The 16,238-nt window shown below is 41.6% G+C and overlaps 1 long non-coding RNA gene and 1 other non-coding gene across 2 annotated transcripts; both read left to right on the plus strand.

Moving 5' to 3' along the window:
- The first annotated feature begins 976 nt into the window (after positions 1 to 976).
- Positions 977 to 3,461, plus strand: LOC134476737 (uncharacterized). The gene is made up of 3 exons (XR_010048542.1): positions 977 to 1,662; positions 2,216 to 2,292; positions 2,488 to 3,461. It is a non-coding gene; the product is annotated as an uncharacterized LOC134476737 (long non-coding RNA).
- Positions 3,462 to 12,292: 8,831 nt separating this feature from the next.
- LOC111756453 (small nucleolar RNA SNORA40) lies at positions 12,293 to 12,419 on the plus strand. The gene has a single exon (XR_002790943.1). It is a non-coding gene; the product is annotated as a small nucleolar RNA SNORA40 (small nucleolar RNA).
- The last annotated feature ends 3,819 nt before the right edge of the window (positions 12,420 to 16,238 follow it).

The following is a 16,238-nucleotide window of genomic DNA, read 5'->3' on the forward strand; positions in this document are numbered from 1 at the left end:
CCCCAAAAAATGCACCTTATGATCTCATCTCCAAAGTCAAAATTTCATTAAAGTCATTTTAACAACTGATCAAGTGAGACAGCTACATTGCAGTTAGCTTTATTGGATTGATGGTATTAACCATTAAATATATTTTCATTTCTTAGATACATTTCTTCAATACATTTTCCTGCAAAGTATATCACATCGCCTCTATGGGCTTACATTGCACCTTCAAAAACTATACTTACATGTGCAAAAACATTTGGTACACTAGCAATGTTTTCCATGTGTTAGTGAACCAAGCAAGTCATCACTGCCAAGCTACTTCTGTATTAACTTTGGGAAGCGACATCCATCATGAAACACACAGGATATCATAGATATCATAGACTCACAGCGTAAAGCATCTTTTAGTGCAATATAATGAATTCACATCACAAAGAGAAGGGACATGTGAAAATGCACACATCTAATGATATTCTGTGTTTTATCCAGAACTTTGCAGGCATCATTACACAGGCGGAAACTGCACTCAGGCCAGGGTATGTGCTGGGCCACCATCAGCCCTGAGGATGCTGTCCCTGGGAACCGTTTTAAAATGGAATGTTCTGGAGGAGCAAGTGGTAACAAAGCTCAGTCTGAATCAGGAGCTCAAAATTCCTAGAAATGACCAGGCTAAAAGAAAGATTATTTGTTTTCCATAACTGCCCCTGGAGGTTTAGGCGCAGAGTGGAACCTTAAAGGTTTCTGAGCTCGAGCAGCTGAGGGCTAAAGTGCTCCTGCCTTCTCTGGTCTCCGCGAACTGCTTCCAAGAGGCCGTACTTAATGCAGCCATTATGCAGCTGCGGTTTGTCATCTTGATGAATCAATCTGTATTAGCTGATCCCACACTTTTAGAAACTTCAAAGTTCCATGCTTGCTCTTTGAGTACAGACTGGCTCTCGAAGGTTTTGTTTCTTTTATAATTTGTAATCTTACCTCTCTGCTGTACCTTCTAGCATTCCCTCTCTTACTGCTAAACTCAACCCTGAGGCGATGGGGCTGGGCCACGGTTCCCTTTTTCCCTGTGGTCACTGTTTGATAAAAATGGAAAGGAAGTAAATGAAAGCTCAGCACAGAGGCTTACGGTGTAGACAGGACATCTCAGCTCTGTGAGATGCTGCTGGAGTGGGGAGGCCGCACCTTTCAGCCTTGGGTGTGCTGGATCAGGCCGCTGGCTCCTGGCTCCAGCCGATTGTGAAAGCTGCAGCTACTACAGTTATTTTGTTTCTTCTGGCTACAGTTTCTCCTGAAAAGGGGTTCACATTCCCTACTAGGGATGCTGCACTGAAACCATAGTTTGGGTGAGGCGAGTGAAACCAGGGTGTGTAAGGAGGTCAGATTCTTGCTTTAGTGTTGGTATTTTGCTCATGAATTTTTTTTGCATTAATTTTAACTTTTGAAATAATGCATTAAAAACTACCTGTTAAGATTCCTGAGCTTTGTGTTTGGCTGCTCTTGATTTTATGCCTGAGCAAGAGCCTTGCTTGCCTAACCCTAATCTAGGCCGGGGCTCGGTTCAGTCTCTGACCTTCACCACTAGGCAAGGTGGAACCCTGGGAGCTATCGAAGGAGTCTTCATTCTGCACCCCTCTCCCACCCAACAACGTCACCTCTCATGGGATCCAGGCTCTTCTCATGGTATGTGTAGGGGGCTGCCGTCCCCTCCCCCATCCTGTCTCTTAGCCCTCCACTGAGATGGCTGCTGGGACACCCCAGCAGTCCCTACAAAGTCATCACTGAGAACAGGGCCTTTCTGGCAGACAAACCCGATTGATTCCAGCTCTCTTCTTCTTTGAAGGCTCCAGACACATCCTCTAGCTTTCAGCATAACCTAAGCACACTTCCTCTCCTCTTCCTCTGCAGCCTCACCTCCCGCAGTAGCCTCCCCACACACACACACCTATGCTGTTTATACTGCTGTTCCTTGACACCTACCGCCCCTCTCCCTAGAACGAACTTGTCCACTTCCTCATCCAGTCCATTCCCTACTTTTCCAAGCTAACCGCAAGGACACTTCCTCTGGGAAGAGTTGTTCAGGTAGTTAGAATTCAGTCTCATCTTTGTGTTTCCAAAGCACCTCATGTGTCCATCTGTTATCCTTCCGTTATGCTACATTGAATTCGTTGATGTACTTGCTGATATTGACTGCAAGTCCTTGGTGACCTTTAACCCTTGTATTTCCATCTCCTAGTGCACTCCCAGTGGGACTCAGTAAATGTTAAATGACTGAATGAATATAGAAGAGGACTTAATAATGCACTTCACATGGTAAGTACTCTACTCAAACGTATTCATCCTTTCCAGCTGGCCCAATGATAGACAGATGAATGCTTTTGGTTGTTGAAAGAGTTTTGCGCTAGAATAAGTTACAGGACGTTATGGCAGTGGGAGGTGGAATCAAGGATGTTTATCCTGAGGTCACTTCCTCCTTCCCATATTACAACTTTCTTTTTCCTTTTCTAGGGCATGTGAAAAAAGTTCCAACCAGCTCCTCCTGCATCATCAATGCCCGCCCTAAGCCCCAACCCCAGTTAGAAGTTATATGTATCCCATACCCCACGTTCTGGTCAAAGGAAGCCAGACCACCTTTGGTTGTGGATTTCTCTCCATGTCCTCAGAATAAAGACTACTTTTTACTTTTATATTTTGCTCCTATATTGCGCTGAAAATGCTAACAGTTGTGTATTCAGCTAGCCCAATCAATGATATGTAACTTGCAGCAAACAGATATTTTCTAAGAACTGGTACTCTCTTCCTTGAAGGACCTTGAAGATCCTTGAAGGGCCAAATGATAGAGTTATTTCCAAAAGATGAAAAATATTAACAAAAGATGAGAAATATAAAATAAAAATCGGCCTTTATTCTGAGAACACGGAGAGAGATGACTGGCACCCCCATCGCTGGCGTCCGGCAATCTCTCCGGCGGACACGCGGCGTGGGGGCCTGTAAATAGCCTCAGTTTGGGGTGGAACCTAAGGCGGGCATTAGGGATACACAGGTAGCCCATTGGTCCTAGGTTTGGCGCCATATGTAAATTCCCAGGGGCGGGAAGATGGCGTCACAGGTAACTTCCTAGGGGCAGGGCAAGATGGACTTCCTGCTTCCGGTTGTGGCTTTCCTGGCTACAGAGTCCTGTCTGGGCCAAAACATTTCACCAAATGATTATGATAATGCACACTTTAATAAAAAGGAACATGAACTATGTTAGGATGGCCTAATAGGTTTTGAACTCAGGAACACTGCATACATTGTGAGTTTTCTCAAGTAAAAGGAAACGTTGGTGGAAATTTGTTATTCACTGTGTGTACTGCCATCCCCTGAATAGATGATCAGACTACCAACTTTAGACCTGCAAGGTCAGTGAAACACTAAACACAGCAAGCATTAAATTGTGTTTCACCTCAAAGTCATCATCGCAGCCCGTGTTTCTCAGATCAGTGGGTTGCTTACAGCAGGGCAGAGGAGGGGAGAGGGTTGGCCTTTCTTGTTTCCCAGCCTGCACACCAGAAGGCATCTGGCTTTCCCCACAGTGGCCTGTGCATGGTGCCAATCTGGAGGGCAGGCTTGCTTCTTGGTGACATCTTGTTCTCTTTCCCTGCAGTTGAAAATGGTCAACAGCCTCTTTAATAAAAGATTAACTACCTGCCCTTAAATTCATACTCAGGGTTGAAGCAGAACTCTTTAAATTATTGCTACTCCTAAAACAACCACTGGAGCCATGGGGCAGTGGTGCTCAATGATTCCCAAACTTTGGTATAAACTAAAATCATGAAGAAATTTTGTGTAAACTACATATGCCAGGGTTTCATCGCTGGAGGCTGTTTCTGTAGATCTTGCCAAGGGCTTGAGAAAGGTGGACAGAAAAAAGAACTAGTTAGCTGTCTTTAAAAGGGGGGGATAATTTTGATGCAAATAAAATGAAGATTATTTAACTTTATATCTTCCAAGTCCCCAATCATCTAATACTCACCTGTTAGTTATGAATGTCCATTTAATTTTTATTTTGGTATATAGTATTTTCCAATGGAAGTATTTGCTTTGAATCCTTCATCATGAGAGTAAAATTCTTCCAGATGGTTAAAATTCCATGATCTCCACATTCTTGCTACCTTTTAATGGGCTGGCATGGGCTCACGGAAACTAAAAGAGTTGAAACAAAGGCATTTTGGAAGTTGTGTTAATCCAGAAGTACCAAGAAGCAGATGCCAAGTTAGGATTAAATGTTCGAGAATTTTACTAAGCCAAATGACTTATGAGAAAAATGGAGAGGGGACTGAGAAAATCTGGGAGAGAACTCAGTGCACACACAACTGTGACTCTTAAGTGTTAGTTTTTATTTTTAAAAAAGCTCCCCGCCGCGCACAGTGTTTGGAGGGCAACTGAGTCATGGGGTGTAGCACTTATCAGTGGACTCCTACACTGATGCACTGTAGCTGAACGTGTTCAGGAGGTGCAGGGTCACTAAGGGGGTGACCTTTAAGGATGTGTTCTTGTCCCCAGCCTGTCCTTTGTATCTCTGCTTTTTAGCCTGTCCTGGGTTGATGTGTTAGGGTTTGCAAGGGAATAGATTTAACACAGGACACATAAATTTAGAGGATTATCTTCACCACCAAAGTCACCTTCAGAGGAGTGCTGAAGATCTGTCTGCATGCTAGAGACTCAAAGAATCCAGCCACAGGCCTGGATCCCTCGGGCCTGCCCGAGCCTGGCTAAAGGCCTGGAGCCCATGGCAATGTCCCTCACAAGCCCAGCTGGAGGTCCTCAGCCCACAGCAGTGTCTCATTCGAGTTCTACCAGGAGGCTGAAGAATCCACAATGAAAGACGGAAGGGTTCTGCTTAGAAAGCCCAAGGGTGGGTACTGAGGATAGAGAATCTGTGCAGGAGGCTAAAGGGTCTGCACTGGAGCTTGGAAGCCATGCTCCAGAAGAAAGCAAAACCCAGAGCTGCCCGGGAGGAGAACAACCGTGTCCACAGCCACAGGGAGCGCCTACTCTCCCACCAGGAAAACCAGCCTCAACAGTTCACCCGGGACATCAGCAGCGTGCACTCCGCCCCTCCAGTTCTCCTTTTAAATGGTTCTGACAACAATCCTCAGGTGGGTCTTCCATGCCCAGAGCCCTGCTGACTCAATTCAGCTGGGCATTCCCTCTCAAATTGACCATTAGTTAATCCACCACAAATGACCACATTTTCTCCTGCCGTGCCCTCTGCTGTCCTGTTTCTGCCTTGGAGCCAGCTCTGCCTCCAGACTGGAACTGTGAGCCAAAACAAACCTTGCCTCTAAGCTGGGAGTGCTGGTTATTTTGTCCCTATGAAAGGAAAGTGCCTAAGGCAGTGCAAGAAGGAGGAAAAATGTGGAATGAAGTGCTACGGTCACTGTGCAGTAAAGGAAGATTCAAGCTGGTGAGCAGTCCTCAAACAAAGGTGTGCCCCATGCGGCTACTGCACACTGTCGCTGGCTGGAAGCAGCCCCAGGAACAGGAGTCCTCAATAACTGATTTCCAGACCACATCAGCTGGGATCTTTGCTCAGTTGCAATTCCTACAATTAAAGTGTGTGAGAGCCCAGGTTGGGGAAATAGACTGAAAAAAGAGAAAAGGGAACTACATGATAGTTTACTGTATGTTGATTACTTCAACCAGGAATAAGACATGATCCATTATGGCTGGCATTGAAAATTAAAAAGCGTTACTCTGGTAGTTCCTTAGTCTTTCTCCTCACCTTCCCCTTTCCTTCCTTCTAACTTCTCAGTCCCCAACATTAAGATTTGGGAAGTGCACCTAGTTTATATTTATTTGTTTATTCTCTTTCACTCCATTTTACCTGTCAAATTTTATTTTCTGTGTTGGTTGCTTTTTTTTTCATTGCTGAGACAAAATACTCATTGCCCAAAGTGAAGGAAGAAAAGGTTTAGTTAGCTCACAGTCTGTGGAGGTTTCAGCTCATACTCAGCCGCCTCCAAGGCAGGGTGACGTGGCAGAGGAGCACCAGTTCATGGCACAAAAGACAGCAAAAGCAGCAAGAGCAGAAAGGAAGGAGCCCGAAAGCAAGCCTCTTATTTCCCTTATTTTGTCTGCAGGCTACTCATCCCAGTGTGGTGTAGCACTCACACTCATAATCCCAGCAGTAGACCATGAGTTAATCATAAATCATAGAAGCCCAATTTCATTGCTTATTAAGGTTGTGGGGGAAATCCAGACACAAACCAAAACATTTTCTGATACTCAGGTGCCTCTCAGCCCATTCAGCACACCTTCCTCATTGCTTTTTTTGAGTTTATGCTGTTCTGCCAATCTAGAGTTATTCTCTCAAGTCAACCTGTCACACGGCTGGACAAAGAGCTTGTGTTGGGAGAGGCAGTGTGAGCCAGGGTGTGCAGAGATAAGGTACTTTCTGGGGTTTTCCACCTTCCTCCTTTCTCCTCGGCCTGTGCCTTTTCCACTTCTTTTTATTCTTCTCACTCAAGTAAGCATATGGCAGGTGTAAATGCACATGAAATTCCTCTGCAAAGATTGCCACAAAATTCTATACATGAGATTTAATAACTGTCGAAGTTCTAAAAAGTTACAGCTTCAACATCCAGGGGAAATTGGGGGGAAATTAAAATTTGTGCAAAGACTAGAAGTAATAATTTCTGACTACACGCATAGAAAACTTAAAGAGTCATTCATGATTTGTGTGGTATAAATTTAAGAACATTCACAGATGTAAAGCCACACAATGAAGCAGAAATATGTTAACTCTAACACATAATGTTATTGATGAGCTTGGGAAGACCGCCAGTGAATTTATGCAAACGCTTTTCAAATTCAAGTTGCTTATAAAACTAAGGGCTTCTACTGGGCATGGTAACACATTGTAATCCCAGTACTCTGGAGGCTGAGGCAGGACAATTGCCATGAGTTTAAGACCAGCCTGAGCTACATACTGAACTCAAGGTCAACCTGAACTACAGAGTGAGATCCTGTCTCAAAACAAACAAACAAAAAAAACCAAACAGCTTCATTGCTTATCTATACGTCAATTATTAATCTATTTTATAGATTCTATAATCAAAAATTAGATCTTTTGAAAGAGAATTTAAATTTTACATATACATTCTTTCTGCTTCAGCTGTCTCCCGGTCACCCAAGAACTTATTAGGTTCTGCCTAATCCCTACCATTTTTTAGGGCTTCTTTCCCACATGGTCTCTTTTTACCCTCCACTGACCATGCTTAACAGAAAGGACGGAGGGCTTTTCTTCAGTGGAGTCAGGAGAGAAAACCTTAAGGCAAAGAACAAGTGATGGATAAATCTGAAATGGATCCTGTTAACTATATGGCATTTAACACAGCTGTGGAAATTGAAAACCAAAGTGTTAGCTCTTTGCCTGATAGCAGCTTGTTTAAACCACAGTGTGTGCCTTCCTTACCTACCCTGACTCAGACAAATCCCATTAAGAAATCCGTTTGTATGCCTGCAAGTGTTCAGACAGATTCATCAAGCGACTTCACCTATAGAACTAAGACCATGAACTCTTGCACACTATTTTTGAAGAATCAAAAAAAGAAGAAATGTAAAAAGAGGAACTACAAGCCAAAATCAACACCAAGGGGAAGACCAAAAGGAAGAAAAATCACAAAAGGTCACAAATAGATTTAAAAAATAAAGACAAAGGACCAGAGTTCCTATTTTTATACTCTGAGAATGGAAGGAAACCATTACCTTGGAGGAAATTTTTAAATTCTGAGTAGGCTGTTGCAAGAAGTTTTTTTTTTTAATTTAAGGAGAAAAGAAAAAAAAAGTGAAAGGGTACAAGTTATACAGATTTACAGAAGAAAAAAATGAACAGTAGGAAATCACTAGTTAATGGATTACATATTGCCATCTTAAAAATAATTGTTCAAGTCACAAAATTAAAGCTTGTAGAGTGGACATTCCAACAATGATACTGCAAACAGTTCTGTTCAATGATCCAATAAAACTCTGTGATATCATTTTCTATCTTATACACTTAAATATACATACAGTTATATAGTTTAGAGCACTTTCTTTTCCTCTCTTTTGTATGATGACTATTACACATTTTGGGTTTCATTGCTCCCACGGTTCTTATTGCTTTTTGGGAAGAGAGTAAAACCAAATGAGACATAACAGGACAGAATCAGTCAAGTCAAAAGGGTGGACATAATAGATAATATAAAAACATAATACAAGGTGATCTACAATGGTTACTATAATGCCTCCCACTATCTCAAATAGAATTGCCTATATCATTAGTTATAATGCAATTGAACAAAATAGTAAAGAACAAAACCGACAAAACCAAAACATTGGAGACATTGTAGGTCTTCAAAAGTAGATAAAAGTCAACGAGAATGGGCGTTATAATGAATCTCATTATCTTCTCAGCTGATGCCTAAACTTTCGAACCTGATACTATCCATCAAAACAGAATAGGGGAACATCAGTCAAAAACAAGATGGTGAGAGTAATACAGGGCTTCAAATCGAGATAATAGAAAGTCAAAGTGGGTTACTATATTATATCCTGCTATTTTTTTCCCTTTAATTAAACGGATAAAAATAAAAAAGTAAATAATGGAGTGGAGATTGAGAAAAAAAGAGGACATAACAGCAAAACAGCGCAGATCAAAACATAACCATTTAAGCAGAATAGTGTTTCACCACCAGATAATTACGACCTAAAAGTAGTTACCATATTGACTCTTTCCTTGAAGTCCTTGAGTACAACTTCATATACTGTAGCATTAAGTATATAAAAACAATGTAAAACCATTTAAGAGAATGACAGCATTACAGAGTATTTAGAATCGACTAACAGAAAATGAACAATGGTTTCTGTATAATCTCCTTGTCTTTAAAAGGTTTTTGCTTATACTATCGTACATAATAAAATCCAATAAGATACAACCTGTTTAGACCATTGGAGACAGAAGAACAAAAGCTAGATCAGACTTCAAAACAAGATGATACTAAATCAGTATTACCTATTAAGATGTCATTTTCTCTAAAATAGCTGTTCCTATCATCCAATCTTCTCTGTCTCATTTCTGTTGAGCTCTTTTTCTGTCAGTAGCTGTCAGTTTGTCTTCTTCATTTTGTTCTCTGCTCCATTCATTGTGGCCTCCCCGCCACCATTTCTGGGTTCTTTGTATTTTTCTTTTTTTAGAATATCCTGCAATACTTTCTGTAGGGTTGAATTGGTGGTTGCAAATTCCCCCAGTTCCTCTTTATCCTGAAAGCACCTCATTTTTCCATCAATTTCCAGGGACAGTTGTGCAGGATATCTCAATCTTGGCTGGAGATTATTATCTTTCAAAGCTTGAATTATTTCCCCCCATGCTCTTCGTGATTTGATGGTTTGTGCAGAGAAATCTGCTGTAATTCTGATGGGTGTTCCCTTGTAAGTGGTCTGTTTCTTGTCTCTTACAGCTTTTAATATTCTGTTCTTGTATTGAATTTCTGGAATTTTTATTATTATATGCCTGGGTGTTTCTCTGTTAGGGTTGTAGGTAGCTGGGGTCCTGTATGCCTCATACATCTGAGTATCTTTACCTTTTGCTAAATTAGGAAAATTCTCCTGGATTATTTCTGTGAGTAGCTTTTGTAGTTCACTTGTTTGTGTCCCTACTTCTTCTTTTATGTTCTTAATCCTTAAGTTATGGCTCCTCTTATCATCTTCTTGTCTTTGTATTATTGCTGTTTGTTTCTTTGTTATTTTTAAGAAGTTTTTCATTTCATTCTCCCATATTACAAGTCTGCCCTCCAGCTCAGATAGTCTGTCCTTAGTTTCTTTCAAGCTGTTATGCCAGTCTTGGATAGACTTCTTAATTTCTTGATAGTCCCTTTGAACCTGCTTCACGTACTCTATGCTTTCTCTGTTTTCTCCATCAAACAATTCTCCCCTCTTTTTCTGTTCTTCCATTCTACAATCTGTTTTTTCCTGGGTGGTGCTTAGCATTTCTCTAACTATTCTGCATACTTCTAGCTTCAGGTCATTGATAACTTCATTCCTGAATTGGTCTATGAGGCTCTCTATATGGCGCTTAATGTCTATTGGTGCGGTGTCCACTATTGCCTGTTTCTCAGAATTGGGGGCCGAGGAGCCTTTCTTGTTGCTTCCCTTCCCCATTTTCTCCTTTCCTTATAAAATGCAAGCTTACGTAGGAGGCCCAGCTTCCCTGCCTGTCAGCCACAGCCTGATCAAATTGCGCTGGCTAGGTGTTCCCGCCCACTGCTGCGCACCACCGAGTTACGGACTAGGCAGCCTACGCAGGAGTCGCCCCTCCGGGCCACCGTCAGGCTCTGGGATCTGGGTTAGGCCAGCCTACCAAGTCCGCCCGCAGCATCACGCAGGCCAGGCACTTTTCACCAATCCCGTCCGAGAGGGGAATGTGTGGCTGGAGTTGTCACCGCGCCCTGCTCTTACAGGACTGCCTGAGCCCAGAAAGTCCTCCGCTGGAGTCAAACTGTGGTGGAGTGTCAGTTTCTCTCACTCACCTCGCCACCAGTCAGTGTACGCCTCCTTGTCCGTCCTGTGTTCGACTCCGTTCGCAGACTCCCGTTCCCAGAGCTTCTGCGCATCTCTCCTTGCCGAGCCGCTGTGGAGGCAGCCAGCCGCCGAGCGGCAGGAAATCCAAACCGCAGTTTCCAATGGCGCGGGGTCTAGCCTCCACACCGAGACTTTTCTGTTCCTATTTTAGCGCCAGGACTGCATTCCAAGTTGGTTTCTCTCAGCCCAGTTCGTTCCTGAGTCAGCAGAGCATGTCTCTACCGGCTCATGTCTCCTTAGTCCGCATCATTCCTGATTTCTGAGCCGAGCCTTTCAGAGAGCCTCCGGTAGTTGCTGTTATCTATCTGCCATGTTCTCCCAGAAGTCAAAGAAGTTTTTTTTTTTAACAGAAACACATAAAATTTCAAAACAAGATAATAGGAGAATAACAATAGTTAACACATTGCATATTGTTATCATCAAAGTAATTACTCAAAGTACAAAATACGGGCATAAAAAATTCTCAGAAGAAATCACCAACAGATGAAAAGACAACCCACAAAACTGGAAAATTAGCCAGTGGTCCCTCAGACAAAGGACTTAGGTCTAGAACATATAAAGAATTGAAAAAAATCAGATCCCCAAAATTTAAAGACCCAATCCAAAAATGGGCATCTGATATGAACACACACTTCTCAGATGAAGAAATACAAATGGTGAACAAATATATGAAAAAATGTTCAGCATCATTGGTCATTGGAGAGAAAAATGTAAATTAAAACAACACTGAGATTCCTTCTCACTCTAGAAAAAATAACTATAATTAAATCAACCGATAACAAATGCTGGCAGAACTGTGGGGAAAAGGAACCCTTCTCCACTGTTGGTGGGAGTGTACACTGGTGCAACCTCTTTGGAAATCAGTATGGAGATTCCTCAAAAAACTAGCATTAGAGGTCCCATCCCTTATGTTCCCAGAATAATTAAAATCATTATATCATAATAATATATGTATACTTATGTGTATAAGACAATTTTTAACTACATTGAAAAACTAAAGCATAAACATCATTTTAAGGAATCCTTAAAATGAATGTTGGGGAAGTTTCAGAAAAAGAAGATGTTGATAGTCATAGATACAACTACTTGGATAATGATGGCTTCATTTCTCCTGTTGAAGATTCAGGAAAGGAAAACGAGATGACACATCTTGGATGTGATGAACGTGCCACCGCATTGGTAGAGGGGAATTGTTTCGTTATAAGTTCGGAATTTCATAGAAGACAAATGTGTATTTAGAACGAAAGAACAATAAAGAACCTGCTTTGTCTACAAAGAGAGATGCTAAGGCCAGAAAACGTTTTAAAGGTCTGAAAAGTAAACAAAACATTTAAAATTTTAAGACACTGGAGAAAAGCTGTATGTAAGTCCTGCTGTCTTTGTTAGTGCTTTTTACTTTCAAAGTAACAGCTCACAGGTATCAATGGAACACTGAAAGAAAATGTTAGATAAAAATCACTGACATCCTACTAGCTCCATTAGATTACCTTGATTTTAAATTCCAACTTTATTCTGGCAATGGAGACTTTTACTATCAAATGTTTAATCGTTTCCCTTCTCTGGCACATAGCTCAGCAGCATGAGGTCCTTGGTTTGATCCCCGGCAGCTCAAAAATACTTTCCCTCATCTATGGGGGTTAGTCTTTTTAATTCAACTATGGTTTTTCTTGAGATCACTATTTTATAGCTGACTATTCTGTTAAATATGAATTGCATTGTTTTTGTTTTTGTCTAACTTGTGAACTAAAACTTATGGAGAGGTGCAAAACATAAATCCTCTTTTGCAACCCAGAACTCACTGTTCAGAGTCAGTTTTGATATACTGGAGAAGGACTAATACTGCCAGGTGCAATTTTGGGGACCTCTGGGACTGCGGCAAAAGGAGTGACACCTACATAGTGAGACTCTACCTCAGAAATAAAGCAAAAACAAAATCGATGGTAACCTAGTACAGATTAAAGTATGGAAGGTGTCAAGAGTCATTATGCTTGGTTCTGAGACTAAAGAGTGAATTAGAAGGCATAGAACATGAGCAAAATCTCAGCTCTGGAGCTTTGATATCCCAATTTTCATGTTGCGACTCATGAAGATAACTTTTTTTGTTCTTTCTTAAAGGCTTTTGTCTTGAACATGGGGCTGGAGTTGAAGATATGTCTTACTGTGGACCATGTTTGTTTAAATATAATGGGCATTAACATCAGATTAAAATTTCCATAGATTAATAAAAGACTTCCAATTAAAAAAAAAGGAGAATGATCTCAGAAGAACAGACTGTTGTATGTTATAGAACAAGAAGCCAAGCACCATTGGAAGAACCCTCCAGTTTCTTACAAAGAAAAAATAACAGCATAATGCTTAATAGTTCTAATTGGAACTATTAAATTAGAATGTTCTAAATATTCATGTTACTATTTTTTCCTTTTCCTATACTTTTATTACTGATGGAGTTTTAAATGTTTTGAAAATTTTCCCCAGTACTGGGGATTGAACCCAGAGCCTCTGCATTGAGCTACACACCCACGCATTTTCTTGTTTGTTTGTTTGTTTGTTTTTAGAAATAAGATCTTACTAAATTGCTATGTTATCTTACCTGGGCTCAAAATTGGGATCATTTTGCCTCTGCTTCCCAGGGCACTAAGACTACAGGTGTGTAACACCACACATAGTTTAATAAAAAGTTTACAGGTCACAGAACAATTATAGTTTTTCTATTAGCAATTAAAATCGCTCTGCAGGTGTTTACAGTCCTATGCTACTGTGCACGTGAGGACTACTTATCCAGATTTGCCAGAAAATCTAATAACAAATCACAAATGCATGTCCCATCCATGCTTTTCTCTAATTACTAAAACATACTGCTTTAACCTGCCACATGGTAAAGTGTCATTTTTGAAGTATTCTATTCAAGGAAGTAACTAATTTTAAATGTTTCAAAGAACAGAAGACACTCCAAAGGCCACATTATAACGTAAAAGCACATCATTTATTAAGCATCAAAGAAGTTGTCCTTGAATGTATTTAACCACATATATCTTTCTAAGAATTACTGCATTATATGACATTTCTAATTCCAACTTCCTAATAAAGTTTAGTGTCTACATGCAATCACTCCAAATCTAATGGAATGGGAAGTTACTTCCTTGAGTTTGGAAGTTGCAACCTTCAACTTTCTGCTCCTCTCTCCATATGGTCTCTGTCTTCAGTTGTGCCTCTGTGAAACCAAAGTCCTTAAATTTTATCTTCGTCCTGAGTGGTCCCCAAGCTAACATTACTATACCGGCTTGGGCAGGCCCAAGGCAGCTTGCTCTCTGCTGTCTAAATTCTCTGTCTTCATTCCTGAAACCCAGTCTCTCCTTATTTCCTTTCTCTCCTTCACACTGAGCTATATCCACAGCCCCCACTCCCCAGACTTCTTATTTTGAGACAGGGTCTCCAGGGCTGGGCTCAAGTTTTCTGTCCTCCTGCGACAGCCTCTCAGATGCCGATTATAGGCATGTGCCAGGATACCTAGTTTAACCTCTTTGCATTATTTCTTTTAATTTTGGCTCCTCAAAATCTGAAACTTAGCGTTAAAAACTCTCTCTTCCTTGTGTGTCACATAATTTTAAAAATATTTGTTCACTAGTAGAGTTAACTTAAACTAATTAACAGTAACCTAATTGTGGCTACTCTGCACAAAAAGGGTTTAGAGGCCCACATATTTTACACATGTGTATAGATACACTTGTGTAAATGGTACCTCAGAAGTAGACTGGGGGTGAGTTTATGGTTTGAAGGAAGAGTGAATTACAGTTCCAGCTAGACTGACCTCTGCACTGGCAGCACAGCCAGTGGCTCAGCAGGGATGGGATTCACCAGAACAGATGCCCTGAGGCAAAATGCAGAAGGAGCACCAAAAGATGAATCACAGGAGAACGGGGGACTACTTCTGATGGATTTCAGCGTGAAACTTTGAGATGCTTATCTCCAACACTGTGCCCCACCTGCTCTTGGCTATGCCCCTCTTCTGCTCATCAGGCTACCTCATATTCTTGTAAAGGCAAGAGGAGCTAATTTTCGGGTATGTGCTACAGTCTGGAGAAGTACCTCCCAAAGGCCTGTGCGTTAAATACTTGGTTTCCAGCCTGTGGTGCTACTGGAGGTGGTGGGACCTCAAGGAGCCGGGCACTAATGGCGGAAGTTAGGCCATGGCATGTTCTTTGATGGAGTACTGGGACCCTGGCCCTTCCTGTTTGCCTTCCTTGAAATGTGCTACCTCACCACAGCCTCAGAAGCAATGGGGCCAATCCACTGCAGACTGAGCTCTCTAAAGCTGTGAGGTCTATCTTGATAAGCCTTCCCTCCTCTCAGGTATTTTGTCATAGTGCCAGAAAGCTAACACACTCAGAAATAAGCGACCCAGTTTTCACAACTTTGCCAACAAGAGTGGCAGTACCACGTATAGAAGTTTCTCTCCTCAACAAGAGATGCACACAGCCATTTGGTGGGGAGTGTTATACAATACTGAGCACCTGCCTGATGGCAGCAGCAGGGGAGAAGTGACATTTTATTTTATTTATTTATTTTTATCGGTACCGGGGATTGAACTCATGACTGCCTGCTTGCAAGGCAGGTGCTTATGCCACTGAGCTAAACCCCCAGCCCCGAAAAGTAACATTTATTCCTCCAGATCAGCTTTATTGGTTTCTAAAAGCACAGAAAACCTACTAAACATGGGACAACCTAGAGATGAGCTCTGTAAAGGCTAAGGTAGTATGAATAAAGAATATTAATTAATGATCACTTGTCTATACAGGTTTATTAGTTGTGACAAATACACCATATTCATATGAGATGTTAGGAATGGGGAAACCAGGTGGGTTATACCGTAAATTTTCTAGGGTAACTAATAGAACCCAGGAAGACACTTGACTCACATTATCCATTTATTATAAAGGATATCACTAAGGCTTCGGCTCAATAGTCAGAAGAGATGCGTATGGCACGTATGTGGGAATGGACTCGGGAGCTTCTATGCCCTTCCTGGGTGCCCAACCCTCCAAGAACCTCCATGTTTTCTGCTATTTGTAAGCTCCTCAAACCCTCTCCATTTCGGGTGTTTTGGAGGATTTAAGGAGACTTCATTAGGCAGGCATGACTGACTAAATCACTGGCCATTGGAAATCAATTTTCTCTCACCGCCTCTTACCTCCCAGGATTTGAGGGTTCATGCTACAAGTTTTAATCTTCTAATCATGCCTGGGCCCCTCTAGCCTCTAATCGGTACAAAGACATACAAAAGACACTCGTCACTCAAGGCGATTCCAAGGGTTTCAGGAACTGTGTGAGAAGAAATAAGGATGAAGGCCAAATATGTATTTCACAGTATCGCAACTAGCCTTGTCATTTTCTATACATCTAAAATTTAAAAGTTAACTTCTAAAAACATAGCAGAAAGCCAAGTGACAGAAACTATACTGAGAAAGTACAGTGACAGAAACCTGATCAGTAGTTGACTAGCAGAGAGAGTGAAGCCAGACGGACCACGAAGGTGCAGCTGGTGAGGGTAAGGACGGTGTGTCTAGATGGTACGGGTGAACATGCGGTTGTGCACAGTTAGCAAAATTCATTAAGCACCACGAAATGTGTGAATTTTATTGAGTAGAATTCATGCACTA

This window comes from Cavia porcellus, unplaced genomic scaffold, assembly GCF_034190915.1.
Source record: "Cavia porcellus strain 051 isolate PalLab524CR breed Dunkin Hartley unplaced genomic scaffold, mCavPor4.1 scaffold_7, whole genome shotgun sequence".
NCBI lineage: Eukaryota > Metazoa > Chordata > Mammalia > Rodentia > Caviidae > Cavia > Cavia porcellus.